Genomic DNA, 18,547 nt, shown 5'->3' on the forward strand with positions numbered 1-18,547 from the left:
TACAGGATGTCAGTCCAGGCCTCTGAAACTCCATCGGAGGCCTAGAAATCTGGTCTAGGGTAGGTTGGCTTGTGTCGGCCCCTTCCACCTGCACAGCCTTGATAGCTACAGATGTAGGATTGGTCTAGAGCTGGATGTGGGCTGTGGTTTGTATTAAAACCTAATAGGTCCCCTCCCTTTTCCCATTAAGTACATCTGAAACCTTTACGACTGGCACCTGTTCCATTTTGTACAATTAAATATACAATTTTTTTTTTTTTGCTCCAGGGCACTGAAGAACTGCCCCGTCCTTGCAAGGTGCATAGACATTTATCAGTTTGAGGGCGATCCCCCGCCACCTACAGTCGACATACATGGGCCACTATGACACTACGCTCACTGATGCTTCTATTACAGCATCCCACCCTTTAAACAAAATTTCCAGCCCATCTTTTTTCATGTTACCTATGCCCCACTCTGAAAACCCTTTTTCTCAATCTTATTTTGAAAGCAACCACATCTTCTCTATCTTTCAGGTGATATTCTTGGAAAAAACAAAACAGAATGTCGAAGGCCACATACTTTAGGGATAAAAACAACCCTCTCCTCTTCGTGGGATTCTTCAGCCCCCTCACCTTTAAAGTGCAGCTCTTCATGTTCTTTAATAATTTGCATTACTTTCCAATTTTAAACAACAAGACCTGAAACAGCCTTACATTCCATCCTTTCGTGCTCTGGTCTCTTCATGACCTCCCTCTTCACCCTCTCCCACTTGAACCCCCAGATGAAGTAAAAAACTGCCCTCTCCAGGTCTAAAAGAAAGTTCCTGGGGGGACAAAAACCAGAACAGACAAGTAATATTAAAGGTAAAATCCCTGCTTTAAAAATTAAAATTTTACATTTGAGAGTCAGCATTCTTAGTCCCCAAAAGCCCAGTCTTTGCCTGACTTTCCCTTGCACAGCCTTGATAGCTACAGATGTAGGATTGGTCTAGAGCTGGATGTGGTTTGTATTAAAACCTAATAGGTCCCTTCCCTTCGCCCATTAAGTACATCCTAAACAGTTACGATTTGTTCCATTTTGTACAATCATTTAACATGAATATTTATTTATTTATTTATTTATTTATTTCCTTCTTTTATTTGACCCCTTTGAAAAGGTGCACCGTTCCTGGAGGGACTATGTCCACAATCCTTGGCTGCTAACGTCTGTATAGTTCCCAAAAAGCGAGAAGAAAAAAACAAACAAAAGTACCCTCTCCATACCGTGCCATGTAAATACAAGCCTTGGTAACCGTTAACTAACCAATCACTTCGAATATTTCAATACGTATGAAAACCTGCAGGAAAGAAAACAAAGCCTTTTCTACAAAAATCCAAAATACCTGTTATTTAACAAAAGCAATCCTGTCACCTGAAAAATACCCTTTCGATACCCCTCTTATGCTAAAGTCTGTCTTGTCCCATTAGCGGGGGTTCTCTTTCTTTTGTCCTATGGAACTGCCTTCCTAATCTTTACCTACCCCCACCCCCCCCCCCCCCACATCCCTTTCCCTCTATTCCCTCCAAACCCCCTGCATAGACTACATTTGGCATGAGGGTCTCCCTTTTCTGCGCCAAAGACCAGAAACGGGGTTGCCAACAGGGCCCGTAAACATGCCCTACCCCACCCCCACCCTGGGAGCCCCTGACTGGCTTCTCCCCGCACCTTCGCCAAGCTTCCTGTCTCTCTCCTAACCATCTTATTCTGCCTAGGAAGCTGCGAAAAATGGAGCCCGGCTCCATTGCTCGTAAACACTTTCCCCTCCATCCCCAAACTGCTCTTTTCCGCTCTGAAACAATTACCCACACAATCTTGCGCTTCTCTGGGTCCAAGACTTCCAAGCCCTCCCCAAACTCCATCAAGTTGCTATTCAAGGGTACATTAGGGCCTTTTCTCCACCACTCCTTAACCAGTCCCCAAAACACTGGGACACGTCCAGAACACATGCTCTACCATCTCTTCCTGTCCACACCCTACCAGACAGAGGAGGGTCCTAGCACACCCGAAACAATAGAGGCGCTCCCTTACAGGGAGGTGGCCCAAAGATCCAAACCAATTTAAGTCCCTTGCCTCCCCCTCCAAGAAAGCTGGCTGGAGGGCCTCCCAACTAACCTCCCGCCCCACGATGGACCGAGTGGAGGGGACCCTCTGGTTTTGCATGAATAGGTCATAGAGGTGTCTGTGATTATGTACCAGGCCGCCTTCTAGGCACCCCGGGTTCTGTCCCGAGACCTGCGCCATGCGCTCGTAGTGCCATGGTCTTTCCAGGGTCCATGGGCTTGACCGTACCAGAGGAGCTAGGCTCCTCAAGCATGAAGCTAGGTGTTTCGGAGGATGGGTAACTAGCTCTGCATGGAAAGCTATCAGCATAGCCATCGTCTTCCAGAGGAGATTAGGAACCTCTCTTCCCCCTTTTGCTATTGGCTGGCACATAAGTGCTCTCTGCACCAGCTCTGTCCTCCCTCCTCAGATAAAGTTAAAGACTGCTCTTTCTAAACTGGACCCCCCTGCAAGTGGGCATGGAAACACCTTGGCTGTATGGACCAGCCTGGACAAGATGTCCATTCTTATGAGAAGTGCTCGTCCATTAATTGACAGCCTTCTGGTCTCCCATAGGGCAAGGCACTGCTGTACCTTCTTTAGCACATTGGCCCAATTCCTGGCACCACTGGCTGAATGGAAAAAATTAACACCTAGAATCTTTATCCCCTCTGGGCATACGGAGTAGCCACCCCAAGCACTTGACCTGCCCCGCCAGGATCCACACAGCATTACCTTGGACTTCTCAGAGTTCACCAGAGCTCCGGAGGCATGGCAGTAGGACCTCAGGTGGGACTCTACCCTGTGGCAGTCCTTCTCATCTGTTACAAAGAGATTCGGGTTATCCGCATAAACCGAGACTAAGGCTCTTCGTCCTCCTTCCCCCGGGACATGGCACCCTACTAGTCTTTGGTCTGCTCGCAAGCTAGCCGCTAGTGGCTTAATTGCCAGTACGTATAGCAGTGGGGAGAGTGGACACCCTTGTCTCACCCCACCCGCCTGCCTCACCGGCCTCGAAAAAAACCGTTGACACAAGCCCTACTTGCCACCTCCTCATACAACAGCTTTACCACCCTTATAAACCTTGGCCCAAAGCTCAACTCCTTGAGCACTGCAAAAAGGAAAGCATGGCCAACCTGGTCGAATGCTTTTTCCTGGTCCAGGCTAAGCAAGGCTAAGGGCTGGCTTTGCTCCTTTGCCTTGGTTAGGACATCTCGGATCAGGCATAAATCTAGGGCACACGTCCGGCCCTAAACGCCGCACGTCTGGTCCGGGTGGATGATGACTCATCACTTTCCCCATCCTCAAAGTGATGGCCTTTGCTAGGATTTTATAATCTGTTAGGAGCGTAATAGGCCGCCAATTTGCTAGATTTGTCCGATCTCCCTTCTTATACAGCAGGGAAATGCACCCCATCCTCATTGAGGGGGTGAGACATTCCTGCTCCATGCTCTCCTGATAGGGCCAGATTTGCTGGAGGTATATCATGTCCCAAAAAGCAGAGTAAAACTCTACTGGCAGCCCATCTAGCCCTGGCACTGAACCACGTTTCAGCGAACGCTTAGCCTCCTCAATCTCTTGGAGAGACAAATCTGCTTCCAGGATCGTGCCCTCTCTTTCCGGAAGCTTAGTAGTAAGGTTTTGTAGCATCCTATCTTGCTCATCCCTTTCCTGGCCCCTCTTGCAAAAAAGTGTCTCATAAAAATCTGCAGCCGTTTCCAACATTGCAGTGGTGGTTTTCACTACCCTTCATCCTTCAATACGAGACTTCTTCTGCCTTGTCCGTACTGCTTCAAAAAAGTACCTGAATGGGCGCTCCCCCTCTACCATCTCCTGAGCCCCTGCCATTATCGAAAAGGCTTTGGCCTGCCTCTCAAAAAAAACATGAATCTGGGCCTTGGCCTCCTCATACCAATTCCATGCCACAGACTCCCCTGATGCCAGCTTTGAGCTCAGGTTCTGCAGCTCCTCTGAGGCTGCCTGGATCTCTTCCCACACCCTCATGACTTTCTCCTTTGTCCATTCCCTACAGAACACCGCAATGCGTGCCTTCACCCCTTCCCACCAATCCCCCCAAGTGGGCCACCCTACCCTCATGGCCCGCCATCCTTTAAACACCGCACGGAAAACCTCGCAAAAGGCCTTATCATGCAGTAGACTTGTATTAAGCTGCCAGAAATTCCGGCCTCTGCTATGCTCACTTTAGGGCTACCTTGACCCCAACAATGTTGTGGTCAGAGGCCCATGTGGGAAGATTTACACACTCCCTCACCTCCTGCCCTCTGGGAACGAACAGGTAGTCAAGCCTTGACCGATGTCCTCGGGAATTGCTCCATGTGAAACTCTGCTCACTTGGTCCTGCCACCTTATTGGCATCCACCAAGTGGAAAGCATTGCAGAGGGTCCGCAACTCCAGACTCCCCTCTGTTGCCACGGCTCTATCTAGGGAGATATTAAAGTCCCCACCCAGGAGCACCAGTCTGTTGGTAAAGCAGACATGCTCCAGGGCCCTGAAGAACTCCCCCCGCTCCCTCCCGCGCAAGGTGCATAGACATAAGTCTGACGGCGACCCCCCCACTACCTACAGTCGACACACAGGGCCCTCCCTGGTACTGCGCTTACCGATGACTATTTTTGTGTCCCACCCTTTAAACAAAATTCCCACCCCATCTTCTTTCACATTACCCACACCAAAAGTCCATTTTCCCAATCTTTTCTTAAAGCAGTTACATCTTCTCTGTCTTTCAGGTGACATTCTTGCAAAAGCATCATATCGAAGGCCACATATTTAAGGGACAAAAACAAGGCTCTCCTCTTTGTGGGGTTCTTCAATCCCCTCACATTTAGAGTGCAGATCTTCATGTTCTGCGTTGATCTGTATTTCTTTCCTAAAACATCCAGGCCTGAAAAAAAAATAGCCTTGCATTCCATCCCTTGCAGGGGGGGTCCCCCTCCCTCTGCCTGCACCCCTCATCCTGTAGTCATTTTGTACCTCTCCTCCTCCCATCCTGGGAAAGGAACAGCAGATGGCAGAGGGTCTGCTTCCATTGGGGGGGTGCTCCTGCTCCTCCTTTTCCGTCGGCGGCTCAGGATCCCCCATACCCTCTGGGTTGTTGTTGTTGTTGTTGTTGTTGTTGTTAGGCTGTGTCTCTTGGAAGCGGAACCTCCTTTTCGGCTCGGCATCCCTGTCTTCACTGGGAAAAGGTCGCTTCACTGCTCCTTTTGTCCCATCTGGGGAGTCTGCTGTTCCATCTATACTGCAATTTGCATCAGAGTCCCCCCAGCTCCCACTCTCTGCCTGTGACCACCCTTTGGGGGCCGCTCCATGGCAGACATTCTGGGCCCACTCTCCAACTGCCACCGGGGGGCCTCCCCCTTTCCCCTCTCTCCATTTTCTGACCATCCCCTCCTTTTCCGTCGTCACACTCTGAATGAATGAATGAATGAATGAATGCCTTTTATTGTCACTATACACATGTACAATGAAATTAAGAGCCACTCTTTTTTGTTCCGTGCAAACATGTACATTCAATAAACAAGAATAAACAAGATAAATAAACAAGATATTGGGGTGGATGGGGGAGGTACTATGAAATGCACAGTTTTGACACTATATACATATGCTGTGAACTCAGTACATGTATGTGTTTATAACGGTAATAGCTTTCGGGAAGAAACTATTCTTAAATCTACTAGTCCTTGTTTTGATGCACCTGTAACGTCTCCCTGAGGGCAACAGATTGAACAGATCAAAGCCAGGGTGAGAACTGTCCTTAATGATGGTTTTTCCTCTGCTGAGGCAAAGGGAGGTGTAAATATCCATCAGGGAGGGGAGAGGGCAGCCAATGATCTTCTGTGCTGCTCTTACTACTCTCTGAAGCCTCTCCCTGTCTGCTGCGGTGCAGCTACCGTACCACACCGTGATACAGTATGTCAGCAGGCTCTCGATGGATGAGCGGTAGAAGATCAGCAGCAGATTGGAGTCCAGATTGTACTTCCTGAGAACCCTCAGGAAGTGTAGCCGCGTTTGAGCCTTCTTGATAACCACTGTGATGTCCGTCCAGGAGATGTTTGCAGAGATAAGGACGCCAAGAAACCGGACAGTGTGGACCTTCTCCACACACTCGCCATTAATGAAAAGGCGGGTCAGCTCAGTGTTGTGTTTTCTGAAGTCTACAATAAGTTCCTTGGTTTTCTTGGTGTTTAGAGTCAGACTGTTCTTTGAACACCAGGCTGCCAAGTTTAGGACCTCCTCGCTGTAGGCTGCCTCCTCTCCTTTTGAGATGAGTCCGACCACTGTGGTGTCGTCAGCAAACTTGATAAGATTATTGTTGTGGACTGGTCTACAGTCGTATGTGTAGAGACAGTACAGGAGGGGGCTCAACACACAGCCCTGTGGAGAACCTTTTGCTCAACGTGCGAGTGGAGGAGAGGTGGGGTCTGAGTCTCACTGTCTGGGACTGGTTGGTGAGAAAGTCCTTTATCCAGGCACACGTGGGGCAGGGGAGGCCAAGGGTGACCAATTTGGTGATGAGAATGTCCGGAATTATTGTATTAAAAGCCGAACTGTAATCCACAAAAAGCATCCGGACGTAGCTCTGTTGCTGCTCTAGATGTCTCAACACGTAGTGGACAGCTACGGCGATCGCATCCTCTGTGGATCTGTTTGCACGATAAGCAAATTGAAAAGGATCGAAATCTGGGGGGAGGTAGTCCTTGATGTGCTGAAGAACCAATCTCTCAAAGCACTTCATGATAACTGGAGTGAGGGCCACAGGACAATAATCATTCAGGCTAGTGGTGGGCGACTTCTTTGGCACTGGGATGATTATGGCTGATTTTAGGCAGGCCAGGATGACTACTTGGGCCAGGGAGAGATTGAAAATTCTGGTAAAGATGTGGGCAAGCTGGTGGGCACATGATCTGAGCACGTTACCAGGTACACCGTCTGGGCCAGCAGCCTTCCTGGGGTTCACTGCCAGAAACATCCGTCTAACATCGTGTTCCCTCACAGTAAGTAGAGTGGTGCAGGAACCAGAAGGGGATGGAGGCAGGGCTGGACTGGTACGGGGGCCAGATGAGGGTGGAGGTGGGGCTGGAGCAGATGAGTGCTGCTGTTGTGATGTTTCAAAGCGAGCAAAGAAGCAATTTAGCTCTTCTACCAGCATCGCACTCGGGTCTCCTGTTGTCGCCTCACGGCCTCTGTAGTTCGTGATGTTCTGTATGCCCTGCCACACCTCCCATTTATTTTTGCTGGACAGGTGGGACTCTATACTCCTCTTATAGGCTGCCTTAGCTTCCTTAATACCACCTTTCAGGTTGGCACGGGCAGCTCTGTACAGAGCTCTATTACCAGACCTGAAGGCAGCGTCGCGGGCTTTGAGGAGTGTGCGGACCTGTTTGGTCATCCATGGTTTCTGGTTTTGGAAAACCCGAATGTTTTTGCCCACAGTCACATTTCCGATACAGAACTTGATATAGTCCAGTACCGTTCCTGTTAATGTTTCTAGCTCTTGATGTTCAAACAAATCCCAGTCTGTCTGTTCGAAGCAGTCCTGTAGTTTGCAGAATGCATCATCAGGCCAGGTGGTAACAGTCTTTATAGTGGTCTTGACACTGCGTCTGAGGGGGGTGTAGGCAGGGGAGAGCAGTAGGGAGAGATGGTCTGATTGGCCGAGGTGGGGGAGAGATATGGCTCTATACGCATGCTTAATGTTGGAGTAAACATGATCCAGAGTGTTCGCCCCTCTAGTAAAACACTTAACATGTTGATAGAATTTCGGGAGTACAGTTTTCAAGTTCGCATTATTAAAGTCTCCTGCAATTATGTGAACACCGTCGGGGTAAGCCCGCCGCTGTATGTTTATGGTGTTCAACAGGAGAGAGAGTGCCGTGTTCACATTGGCGTCGGGTGGAATATACACAGCCGTGATAATCACTACTGTTAGCTCTCTCGGTAGAAAAAAGGGCCGTCATCTTAGAGACATGTACTCGAGGTCAGGGGAACAATGTTTATCTATCATTGTTCTGTTATTACACCAATTCTCATGCACATACATACAGAGGCCCCCCCCCCCGCTCTTACCGAACTCCTCAGTCCTGTTCCAGCGACGCATAGTACGACCTGCTAGCTGCATGCTAGCATCGGGTGTCCTCTTATGAAGCCAGGTTTCAGTAATAATCAAAACAGCAGTCACGAACATAGCGATTTCCAGCTAGTTGTAATTCCAAATTGTCGATTTTATTCACTAGGGATCTGGCATTGGAGAGAAACAGGCTCGGTAAAAGTGGCTTGTGTGGTTGTTTTCTTAGCCTTAGCATAATACTGGACCTGCATCCCCGCTTTTGCTTCCTCTCCCTCCTCCATCTGCGCCGCCTTCTGGACAAGACAACAATCCACGGAGAGCCCGGCAATCTCGCCATGTTGTGCATGTGATGAAACATTCTCGAAATAGGTATGCGGTGTTGGTCCCCAATATCCATAAGGTTCTGACTTGTATAGTGGATGTTTGTGGAACCAATAATGCTCAAACAAGTAATAAAGAAATAATACAAAAATGACAGAGAGCACTGGAAAGGAGAGCCGTGAGCCGCAGCAACTGTGTGCACGGCTCTCCTTTCCAGTGCTCTGTTGTTTTTGTATTATTTCTTTATTTCTTAGAAATAAAGAAATATTTCTTTATTTCTTAGAAAGCGGAGCTTTCTTAGAAAGCTCCGCTTTCTAAGAAATAAAGAAATATTTCTTTATTTCTAAGAATTTGCTTTCTTTTCTCCTGACCCTTCTCCTGGTCCGAGTTCTGTCCCAGGTGGCTCACACCTTTCCGCCTGGCTTTCTCCACATGGTTCTGTGGATCCTACTTGGAAGCTTGGAAAACTTTCTCCACCCTCTTTCTCTACCTCCAGTAGCTCTGCATGTTCTCCTGCTTCTGGAGAAGGCTTCCTTGTCTCCACGTCAGGGCTTTTCCCATCTCTACCCTGCATGTCATCCTGGGAGAAGAGGTCTGCAAAAGTTTTCCTCCTTAAAGCACAGCCCCTGTAGAGGTGGTGGTCTCCTCCACAAAGGCTGCACTTCTTGGGGGCCCTGCAGTCCGTTGACTCATGCTCCCAAGAGCCACAGAAGCGACAATTGCTGTTAGAAACAGATTTTGTATACCCAGTTGTTCCACATTGCTGGCAGGTTACTGGCTGCCCAGGATAAAAGAGGAAGCCTCTATGAGGCCCGATGGTAAAAGACCCTGGAGGCTGTACAACCCCACCAGGAGCTGTTGACTCTGGATGGAAACGCACCAGGTATTTCCTCCTTCCGGTCCAGATCCCAAAGGCATTACAGATTTTCTGACCCCCCTCCACCTTTAAACAATATCTCTGCAGAAAATGTCTGATATCGCTCTCCTCCACAAAGGGGTTGTACATGTGCACTGTCAGTGGTAGGTCCTCCCAGATATAAAGGGCTCTTACCTTTAGGCCTTGTAGGGCAGGGTGCTGCAAATTCCTTTCCCAGGTTGCAACAAAATCCAGACAGGACGTCATTTCCCCAAAGGTTACATCCATGAAACCGGCATGCACAATGCCCTGCAAGCACAGAACGGATGTGGTCTGCTGTTTCATTACTCCTTGCAATACCTCCTTCACCCGGTGCTCCACCTTGAATCTTGCCCATTCTGCTTGACTTGCATCTTTCTGAAGCTCCACCCTCACAGAATTTCTCAGCCGCGCCACTTGGACCGGCCCACTCCCGTCTACTTCCGGCATCTTGATAACAGATTTTTTCTTTTGAAAAAAAAATCATTGTCACTTTTTTCTTTTTTCACATTCACAATGGCCAGTTTTTTTTCTTCAGTTCACAGACACTTGTGAACTTAAATAAAACATTTCTTGTTTTAAAATTTGTTCAAAGAAAAAAAGGTCAATTCATTTCGGTTTTAAAGATAAAGAAATAAATAAACGATCAAACAAATAGAAAACCACTAAAGTCTCCTCTCTTTTTCAAGATCGGGTGTGAGTCGCTACCAAAGGAGCCCATCACACTGCTCTCCAGCCAAGGCCTGTCACTTCCAGTGGCCAGCGGAGATCCTCTACCCTTTGGCTCGCTGCTACCATAGCCTTTATAGGTGAGGGTGCATCTACGGACGGCCAGGGTCGATGGCGGCCGGGGCCTTTCTCGTGCAACCCCGGCCCCCTCCTCCGAATGATGACGCGCGGTACCCCTGCAGCGTGGACTTCGCCATCTGCTCGCTTGCGTGGAGGGGCACCGTCACGCGTTTCCCCACCAGCAGGTTTCTGGTGGTCCAGATGACATCCTTTTTATAGCGTTGAGGGTGAGCCAGAGCGTGGTGAATCTCTCCGAGGATGGCGAGCTTGTAGTCCATCTGGATCCCACCTGCTGACAGGCACGGGAAATACAGGGGGCCGGTCATGGTCCACTGGTCCCGCGCAGTGCCGCACTCCCATAAAGGTGTCGCACGGTCTCCGGCGCATTGCATCCGGGTCGTGGGCAGATAGGGTTGGAGCCCATTCCCCGGGAGTGCATGACCGCCCTGACCGGGAGAATCTCATGGGCCACCATCCATGACAAGTCCTTGTGCCTGTTCTGAAGAGCAGGGTGGGCAGCGTTCTTCCAAACTTGTTTGGCCTCACTTTGATTGAGGCCTGGGACTGTCCCATTGCTTTCTCATGGCGTGAGAATTTGGTCACAGTGTACCCGATGTGGAGGGCAGTAAACTGGCTGCCTAAAAAAAGGTGGGGGTCCGGGAGGCCTTTCCCGCCGTTCTCTGGTCTCTTTCACGACCTCCCTCTTCACTCTCTCTCCGACTTGGACCCCCAGACGAAGTAAAAACCCGCCCTCTCCAGGTCTAAAAGAAAGTTTCTTGGGGGACTAAAAACAGAACACACAAGTAACATTAACGGTAAAATCACTGCTTTTAAAAATTAACATTTTACCTTCATCTGTCTTTGTCCCCAAAAGCCCAGTCTTTGCCTGACTTTCCCTAACAAGTCGGCCCAGTTTCCCCGTCCTCCACCGTCTGTCAAATTTGACACTGAAAATCCGTAAGTTGGTTTTAAAAACCAATTCCACTCCATATAGCTGGGACCCAGACTTGCTCCTGTTGAGCTTAGTGCTGGAGGCCTGACCGTACCAGTCAGTCAAGTCCATTGCTCTTCGTATGGATAAAACGTCGGTGGCTAAAAGGGTGACGTTGTCCATATATAAGACACACGTTACGGTCAGTCCACCAGTCCCAGGCACTTCTAGTCCTTTGATCCATTTATCCCTTCTCAAGATCTGTGCCAGTGGCTCAATGTAAGCCACATACAGGAGGGGAGATAAAGGACACCCCTGACGGATGCCACAGCGGATATTTACTGCTTTGGACACATGCCCATTAACCAACATTTTGCTGACTATGCCCTTATACAGCAATCCCACCCAGGCTGTGAACCTATCAGGGAACCCCATTTTGTCCAATACCTGAAACAGGAACTGGTGCGAGACTCTGTCAAATGCTTTTTCGAAATCTAGATTCAGGACTGCTAGCCGGATATTTCTGTCTCTCGCGTAACAGATGATGTCTCTAATCAGCACTAGGCTGTCAGTGATCTTCCTCCCTGGCACAGCACATGCTTAATCCGGTTGGATCACGTCCTCTAAAACGGTCGACATGCGTGCAGATAAAATCTTGCTAAAACGTTTACAATCAAAGTTTAAAAGCGTGATGGGTCTCCAGTTTCTGAGGTCTGTCGTCACCTTTTTTGTGTAGGAGTGACTCTATCCTTGTTCTGAAGCTGTCTGGAAGTCTGTCCAAGGTCTCAAATTCTTTAAAGAAAGTCAGATAAAATTCTAGGGGGAGTCCATCCATTCCTGGGTCAGTGTAGCATCGGTCGGCGGGCAGTCCCATGTAAAAACATAGTCGATCCGAGAGGCTCTGGTGCCATCACCACTGAACCAGGTGGAGCCCTCCTCTCTTTGATGCAGTGCTTTAAAACAGTCGACTAGTTTGAAATCTTTGATTAAACCCTGAAGTAAAACCGATGTTTTATCTACCGTGCCCTCCCCGCTACCCTTTTCCTATCTTTCGCTATTAAAATACAATTAAAATCCCCTGCTATAATTAGGGGAACCCTCCCTAGCATGTGGGACTGCAGGTCTTCTAGAAGTTCATACCTTTCATTTTTTTCTATAAAACCATACACATTAAGAATAGTAAAATCCCTATCTAAAAAAGTCAGATTGGCTAAAATTGCCCGGCCATCCCTCACCACTGTGCTGCCCTTCACCACAATATTGGGATTTTTTTTATTAATATAGCGACGCCATCACACTTGTTAAAATTGGAACCACTCCACACCGAGGGTCCCGGGGTCCACAAGCCTTCCCATTTCCTGTAATTACATAAAAAGGACAGAGCACACTCTTGCAATAAAATCACATCTGACTTAAAAGGGATAATACACTCTGTGCTCTCAGGGTGGACCTCACACTTCTCACATTGATGGTTGAGTGTCACGAGTCGAGGTTGAGCCAGAAGCAGGTGCAGATAATGACTTTATTTGAAGCAACATACCGAGAGACTAAGACAACTTGACTAAACACTGTGGCATGAAACAAACACTGAGTCATAAACAACATGAATCTAGGACTACTTGGCATACTACTGTGGCAACACTAAACATAAACTCACAAGATCATGAAACATAGAATGCAGCAGTCTAAGACAACGAAAGACAAGCTAATGGTGCAGACAAGGACTATATATACACAAGAGTGCTCATTAACAGAAACGTGAATCAGGTGCAGGTGGTCATGTGACATGTAGTGCAGTGCAGTGGCTGATGGGAAGTGGAGTCTAGAGTTTCCTGATGCGTGACATTGAGATTGTGTGGGTCATGAACAGTATAGTTAAAAAGGTATAAACAGTGTTAAAAATAAACAGGCAGAGACAATGTTAAAATCAAATTAAAGGCATATTATCTCTTGTGACACTTGCTCTTCCTTGATCCCAGTGGGCCTGGGTTCAGGTCCTGCTTTTCTGCATCTGAACATTTGGTAGTGGACTGTCTGGCCCACTCTCCCCAGATACTAAACTTACCTCTGAAACTGTCTGCATGGAGGAAGCCATCCCTTCCTCCCCTTCCTCCATTTCCTGTCCTTTATTCTCTGGGGGGGGCTTCCTCCCTCTGGTTACCTGACTCCGCCCCTAAGGTCACTCCACTTACTGGTTTCTCCTCCAGCCCTGAGGCTGACGGGAGACTTGACTTTCCCGCCAAAACCACAGGGCCCGCCTCCTTCTCCATTGTTTGCTCCGTTTGTGGGGCAGCCATCTTGTTACCCTTCAGTTTGTTGGCAAAACTTTTAGGGCAATCTCAGAAGTGGTTTGTCCCCCCACACCGATTGCCAATGGTGCACTCATCAAAAACGTGACCAATTTCTCTACATTTTCCACATATTAATTCCTGGCATGCCTCGGCTAGATGTCCCATTCTCCCACATTTGTGGCAGTTTGGGCATACCTTGATGGTGAATGTAGCCTCTGTTCTCTCCCAACACAATCATGGAAGGCAGATGTCTCAGGCCCGGGTAGCCCCAGCATCTTCCCATTGTTTAATGGGAATCTGCCAGGAACAATTCCAGATACTGTCCTCATCCAACACTTTGACTGGTTGTCCGCGAACAGTGCAAAATCTACCCAGCCAGACACAAATGTCATCCCCACTCACCGTTTCATTAAACATCCTAACAATCACCGTTTTAAGTGAATTATCAGAAAGTTTCTCCACGGTGAACATGGAGAAATGGGCCTTACAACCATCGAACCTTTGCCAGAAATCATTAAACAGAGATGCAGTCCTAATATTAATGTGATAACCTTTTGTTCAGGGGCAGAGTCACAAGACAGTTCAGTTCTTCAGGTTTGAAATTTAGCGATTTTGGATTAGCTTCCTGGAGAAGTCAAGGTGTGACATCCCCAGGAGCTGACCGTCCACATCTTTAAATAAGAAGCGCACGCTGTGGTGCCTCCTCGTGCCGGCACGAGCAGCTAACATTTTGGAAGCACCACTATTCTATAAATAAATAAACTATAATAAATAAGTAAATCAAATACAAACCTAAACGAAATAAATATTTTGAAAACGCAAAATGGAAAAAGAAATAAATAAATTTGTACTTACCTATTCACAAGTCCACTGGCTCGATGTTTCATTCACCAAATGAAGCTGAAAATCACAGGGTCCGCACAAATTTTCTCTTTGGATCGTTTTATCCAAAGCCATGAAAAGGCTGAGAACAACGGCCACCAAAGAGTCGATCGCTGTCACTACCAATTGATCTTAGCCAAAAGGCAGAGAAGCGATAACCCATTATGGCCTCTGGCCTAACTAGCACCAGCTGGCAAAGCCTCCACTCCTGGACGACATGCATGACCTTGAAGGCTTGAAGACCTTGCGCAAAGAGGATTGAGCAACTAGGCACCACTCCCAACTGACCTTGCATCCCAAAGCCAAACTTCTTTCCTCTCTTACATTAAACTGTAAAAGAAATACAGCTTTGCCACAGCAAAGCTCACAAAAATAAGTTGAACTCGTCAACATTCCTCTCCACGAAAATCTTTAGTAAAAGGCGAAAGATTTATGCATGAATGAGGAGAAACCCGAGCCATACAGGAGGTCATTCCAGGCCTCCAAAACTCCATCGGAGGCCTAGAAATCCGGTCTAGGGTAGGTTGGCTTGTGTCGGCCCCTTCCACCTGCACAGCCTTGATAGCTACAGATGTAGGATTGGTCTAGAGCTGGATGTGGGCTGTGGTTTGTATTAAAACCTAATAGGTCCCCTCCCTTTTCCCATTAAATACATCTGAAACCTTTACGACTGACACCTGTTCCATTTTGTACAATTAAATATACAATTTTTTTTTTTTTTGACTCCAGGGCACTGAAGAACTGCCCCGTCCTTGCAAGGTGCATAGACATTTATCAGTTTGAGGGCGATCCCCCGCCACCTACAGTCGACATACATGGGCCACCATGACACTACGCTCACTGATGCTTCTATTACAGCATCCCACCCTTTAAACAAAATTTCCAGCCCATCTTCTTTCATGTTACCTATGCCCCACTCTGAAAACCCTTTTTCTCAATCTTATTTTGAAAGCAACCACATCTTCTCTATCTTTCAGGTGATATTCTTGGAAAAAACAAAACAGAATGTCGAAGGCCACATACTTTAGGAATAAAAACAACCCTCTCCTCTTTGTGGGATTCTTCAGCCCCCTCACCTTTAAAGTGCAGCTCTTCATGTTCTTTAATAATTTGCATTACTTTCCAATTTTAAACAAGACCTGAAACAGCCTTACATTCCAACCTTTCGTGCTCTGGTCTCTTCTTCATGACCTCCCTCTTCACCCTCTCCCACTTAAACCCCCAGACGAAGTAAAAAACTGAAAGAAAGTTCCTGGGGGGACAAAAACCAGAACAGACAAGTAATATTAAAGGTAAAATCCCTGCTTTAAAAATTAAAATTTTACATTTGAGAGTCAGCATTCTTAGTCCCTAAAAGCCCAGTCTTTGCCTGACTTTCTTTGCCTGTCCTCCACGCTCTTGGTCAAATTTAACACCTAAAATCCGTAGGTCGGCTTTAAAAACCAATTCCAGTCCGCCTGTGTCCACGTTACCCCACGGCCTGAATAGCTGGAACCCAGACTTGCTCCTGTTGAGCTTAGCGCCAGAGGCCTGACCGTACCAGTCAGTCGAGTCCATTGCTCTTCGTATAGATAAAACATCGGTGGCTAAAAGGGTTACGTCGTCCATATATACAGCACACGTTGCGGTCAGTCCACCAGTCCAAGATCTGTGCCAGTGGCTCAGTGCAAGCCACATACAGGAGGGGAGATTAAGGACACCCGTGATGGATGCCACTGTGGATATTTACTGCTTTGGATACAGGCCCATTAACCAAAATTTTGCTGAATAGGCCATTATACAGCAGTCCCACCCAGGCTATAAACCTACCAGGGAACCCCATTTTGTCCAATACCTGAAACAGGAACTGGTGCGAGACTCGGTCAAATTCTTTTTCGAAATCTATATTTAGCACTACTAGTTGGATATTTCTGGCTCTCGCGTAACAGATGACATCTCTAATCAGCACTAGGCTGTCTGTGATCTTCCTCCCAGGCACAGCACATGCTTGATACGGGTGGATCACGTCCTCTAGGACGGTCGACATACATGCAGCTAAAATCTTGTTAAAAAGCTTACAGTCGCAGGGCCTCCCTAAGCTGCCCTTGATCTCCCTTTTGCCATGCCTCCTGTAACACCCCCGACCATTCCCTCACCCTCTCTCGCTTTCTCCTCACCCTCTCTTGTCCCCACCAGAGGCCCAGAGTGGCAACCCTCTTTTTTTTTTTACCCCCTTCCACCATTCTGCCCGCGTTGTATACAACACTCTCATATGCCACCAGCCAACATAGAGGTGGCAGAAGGCTTTGCAAAATGAGGGGGCCTGCAACACAGTCACATTTAACTGCCACGGACATCGCTCTCTTTGCCCCGCCTCTAGTTGTATGCCTCCAATGACCATGCAGTGATCAGAGATCAGAAGCCCAAAAGGGTCTCTGGAGAAACGATTGTACTCTGACCCCATCTGCTACAAATAAGAGGTCGAGCCCTGAGGTATCGCCTCTAGAGTTACCCCAGGTATGACCTGTGGCTTGATGACCCTGAACATGTCCACCAGATCTGTTCCTGCCATTACCTGGGCCCGCTCTCTTCCCCCCTCTGCTTCTATATTTACATTAAATACCCCCCCCCAAATGGCTCCAACTGCTGGGAAAACCCCCTTCTTTGTTCTCCCCTGCAAGGGCAAATACCCCAATTGCCCTGAATTTTTTTTCCACCTCCCATCCACACATATTACCCTCACTGTCACCATCGAAACTGCTGCCACTACTTTGAAATCAAAAGATCTAAATAACACCCCCACTCCATCCCCCCTCCCATTTCCCACCCCTTCGAAAAATTCTTCCCCACAGCCTCTGAACTTGCATCACATTCCTGCAAAAACATAACATCAAAAGGGACAGATCGTAAAGTCAAACATTGCTGCCATCTTTAGGGGCTGCTTAATTCCCCGAACATTCAGGGATGCCACATTTAACTTTACCATTGTGCCCCCCATTCAAGAAAAAAACCAAAAAACTCCCCCTTCCACATGAAACCCTTCCCTCTCCCTCCCCCCAGCCTGTCCTCCCCAGTCTTTCCATGAGTCCCCATATCCACATCTCCCATGATGCAGTTTGCCTCTCTCTCCCCGTTATAACCCGTTATAGCCTCTGGCTTAACGAGCACCAGCTGGCAAAGCCTCCATGCCTGGAAGACATGCCTTACCACGTGCTTGAGGACCTTGTACAGAGAGGATTGAGCAGCTAGACTCCACCCCAGCCGACTTTGCATCTCAAAGCTTTTTTTTTCCCTCCTCCTTCTAACCCTACTTTGTATTAAAACCTATTAGGTCCCCTCCCTTTTTCCATTAAGTACATCTGAAACCTTTACGATTGACCCCTGTTTCATTTTGTACAATCGCTCAATTTGAACATTTATTTATTTCCTGTGGACCCTGGTGAGCTCAGTGCTAGACCCCCCTAGTTCCCTTACTGACCAGGCATTGAGGTTGATGATGCCATTATTTATCTGATGCACGGATCACTTCTACACCTGTAGAATACTGGGAGCATTGTGAGGATCAGGGTTTTTTTTTCCCCCAGTGCTTTCAATACAATTCAGCCATCACTACTTAGGGGGAAGCTTTTGAGAGCTGGAGTTAACTGCCATCTGGCTGCATGGATCATCAACTATCTCACAGTATGTAAGGCTCCAGGACTGTATGTCTGATGTCTGATGTAGTGGTTAGCAGCACGGGAGCACCACAGGGTACAGTGCTCGCTCCCTTTCTCTTCACCCTATATAGAGCGGACTTCAAGCATAACACTAGCAGTTGCCACATACAGATGTACTATGTTGCTAGTCATTGTTGGACAAGTATCAGAGGAGAATGATCAGGAATCCTGGGAGGTCATCGCTGACTTTGTCAACTGGTGTGAATTAAACCACCTCTGCCTCAATGCCAGTAAGACAAAGGAGATAGTCAACGTCCGCAGGAGGCCACCCCAGTCTATGCCGGTGAGCATCCAGGGTGTTGACAGGGTGTAGACGTATACATTCCTGGGTGTTCACGTAAACATTAAATTGGACTGGTCCATAAACAAAGATGTTCTGTATAAAAAGGGCCAAAGACACATTTCCCCAGTGTGGGATCAATAAAGCTTTTATCTTATCTTATCTTCTCTTATCTTATCTTATGAACATTAACATTAGCCAATGTGAGAGAGGCCTTTAGTTGCTTAGATGTTTCCCTGGGTTCCTTTGTGACCTTGCAGACTATTACAATTCTTTCTCTTGAAGTGATCTTTGTTGGCCCCCACTCCTAGAGAGA

The 18,547-nt window shown here is 47.7% G+C and overlaps 1 non-coding gene across 1 annotated transcript; it reads right to left on the minus strand.

Moving 5' to 3' along the window:
* Positions 1 to 14,601: 14,601 nt before the first annotated feature.
* LOC124629269 (U5 spliceosomal RNA) lies at positions 14,602 to 14,716 on the minus strand. Its single transcript, XR_006984209.1, has one exon. It is a non-coding gene; the product is annotated as a U5 spliceosomal RNA (small nuclear RNA).
* Between the last annotated feature and the right edge of the window lie 3,831 nt (positions 14,717 to 18,547).

Source organism: Ictalurus punctatus, chromosome 19 (genome assembly GCF_001660625.3).
Source record: "Ictalurus punctatus breed USDA103 chromosome 19, Coco_2.0, whole genome shotgun sequence".
NCBI classification, from domain to species: domain Eukaryota; kingdom Metazoa; phylum Chordata; class Actinopteri; order Siluriformes; family Ictaluridae; genus Ictalurus; species Ictalurus punctatus.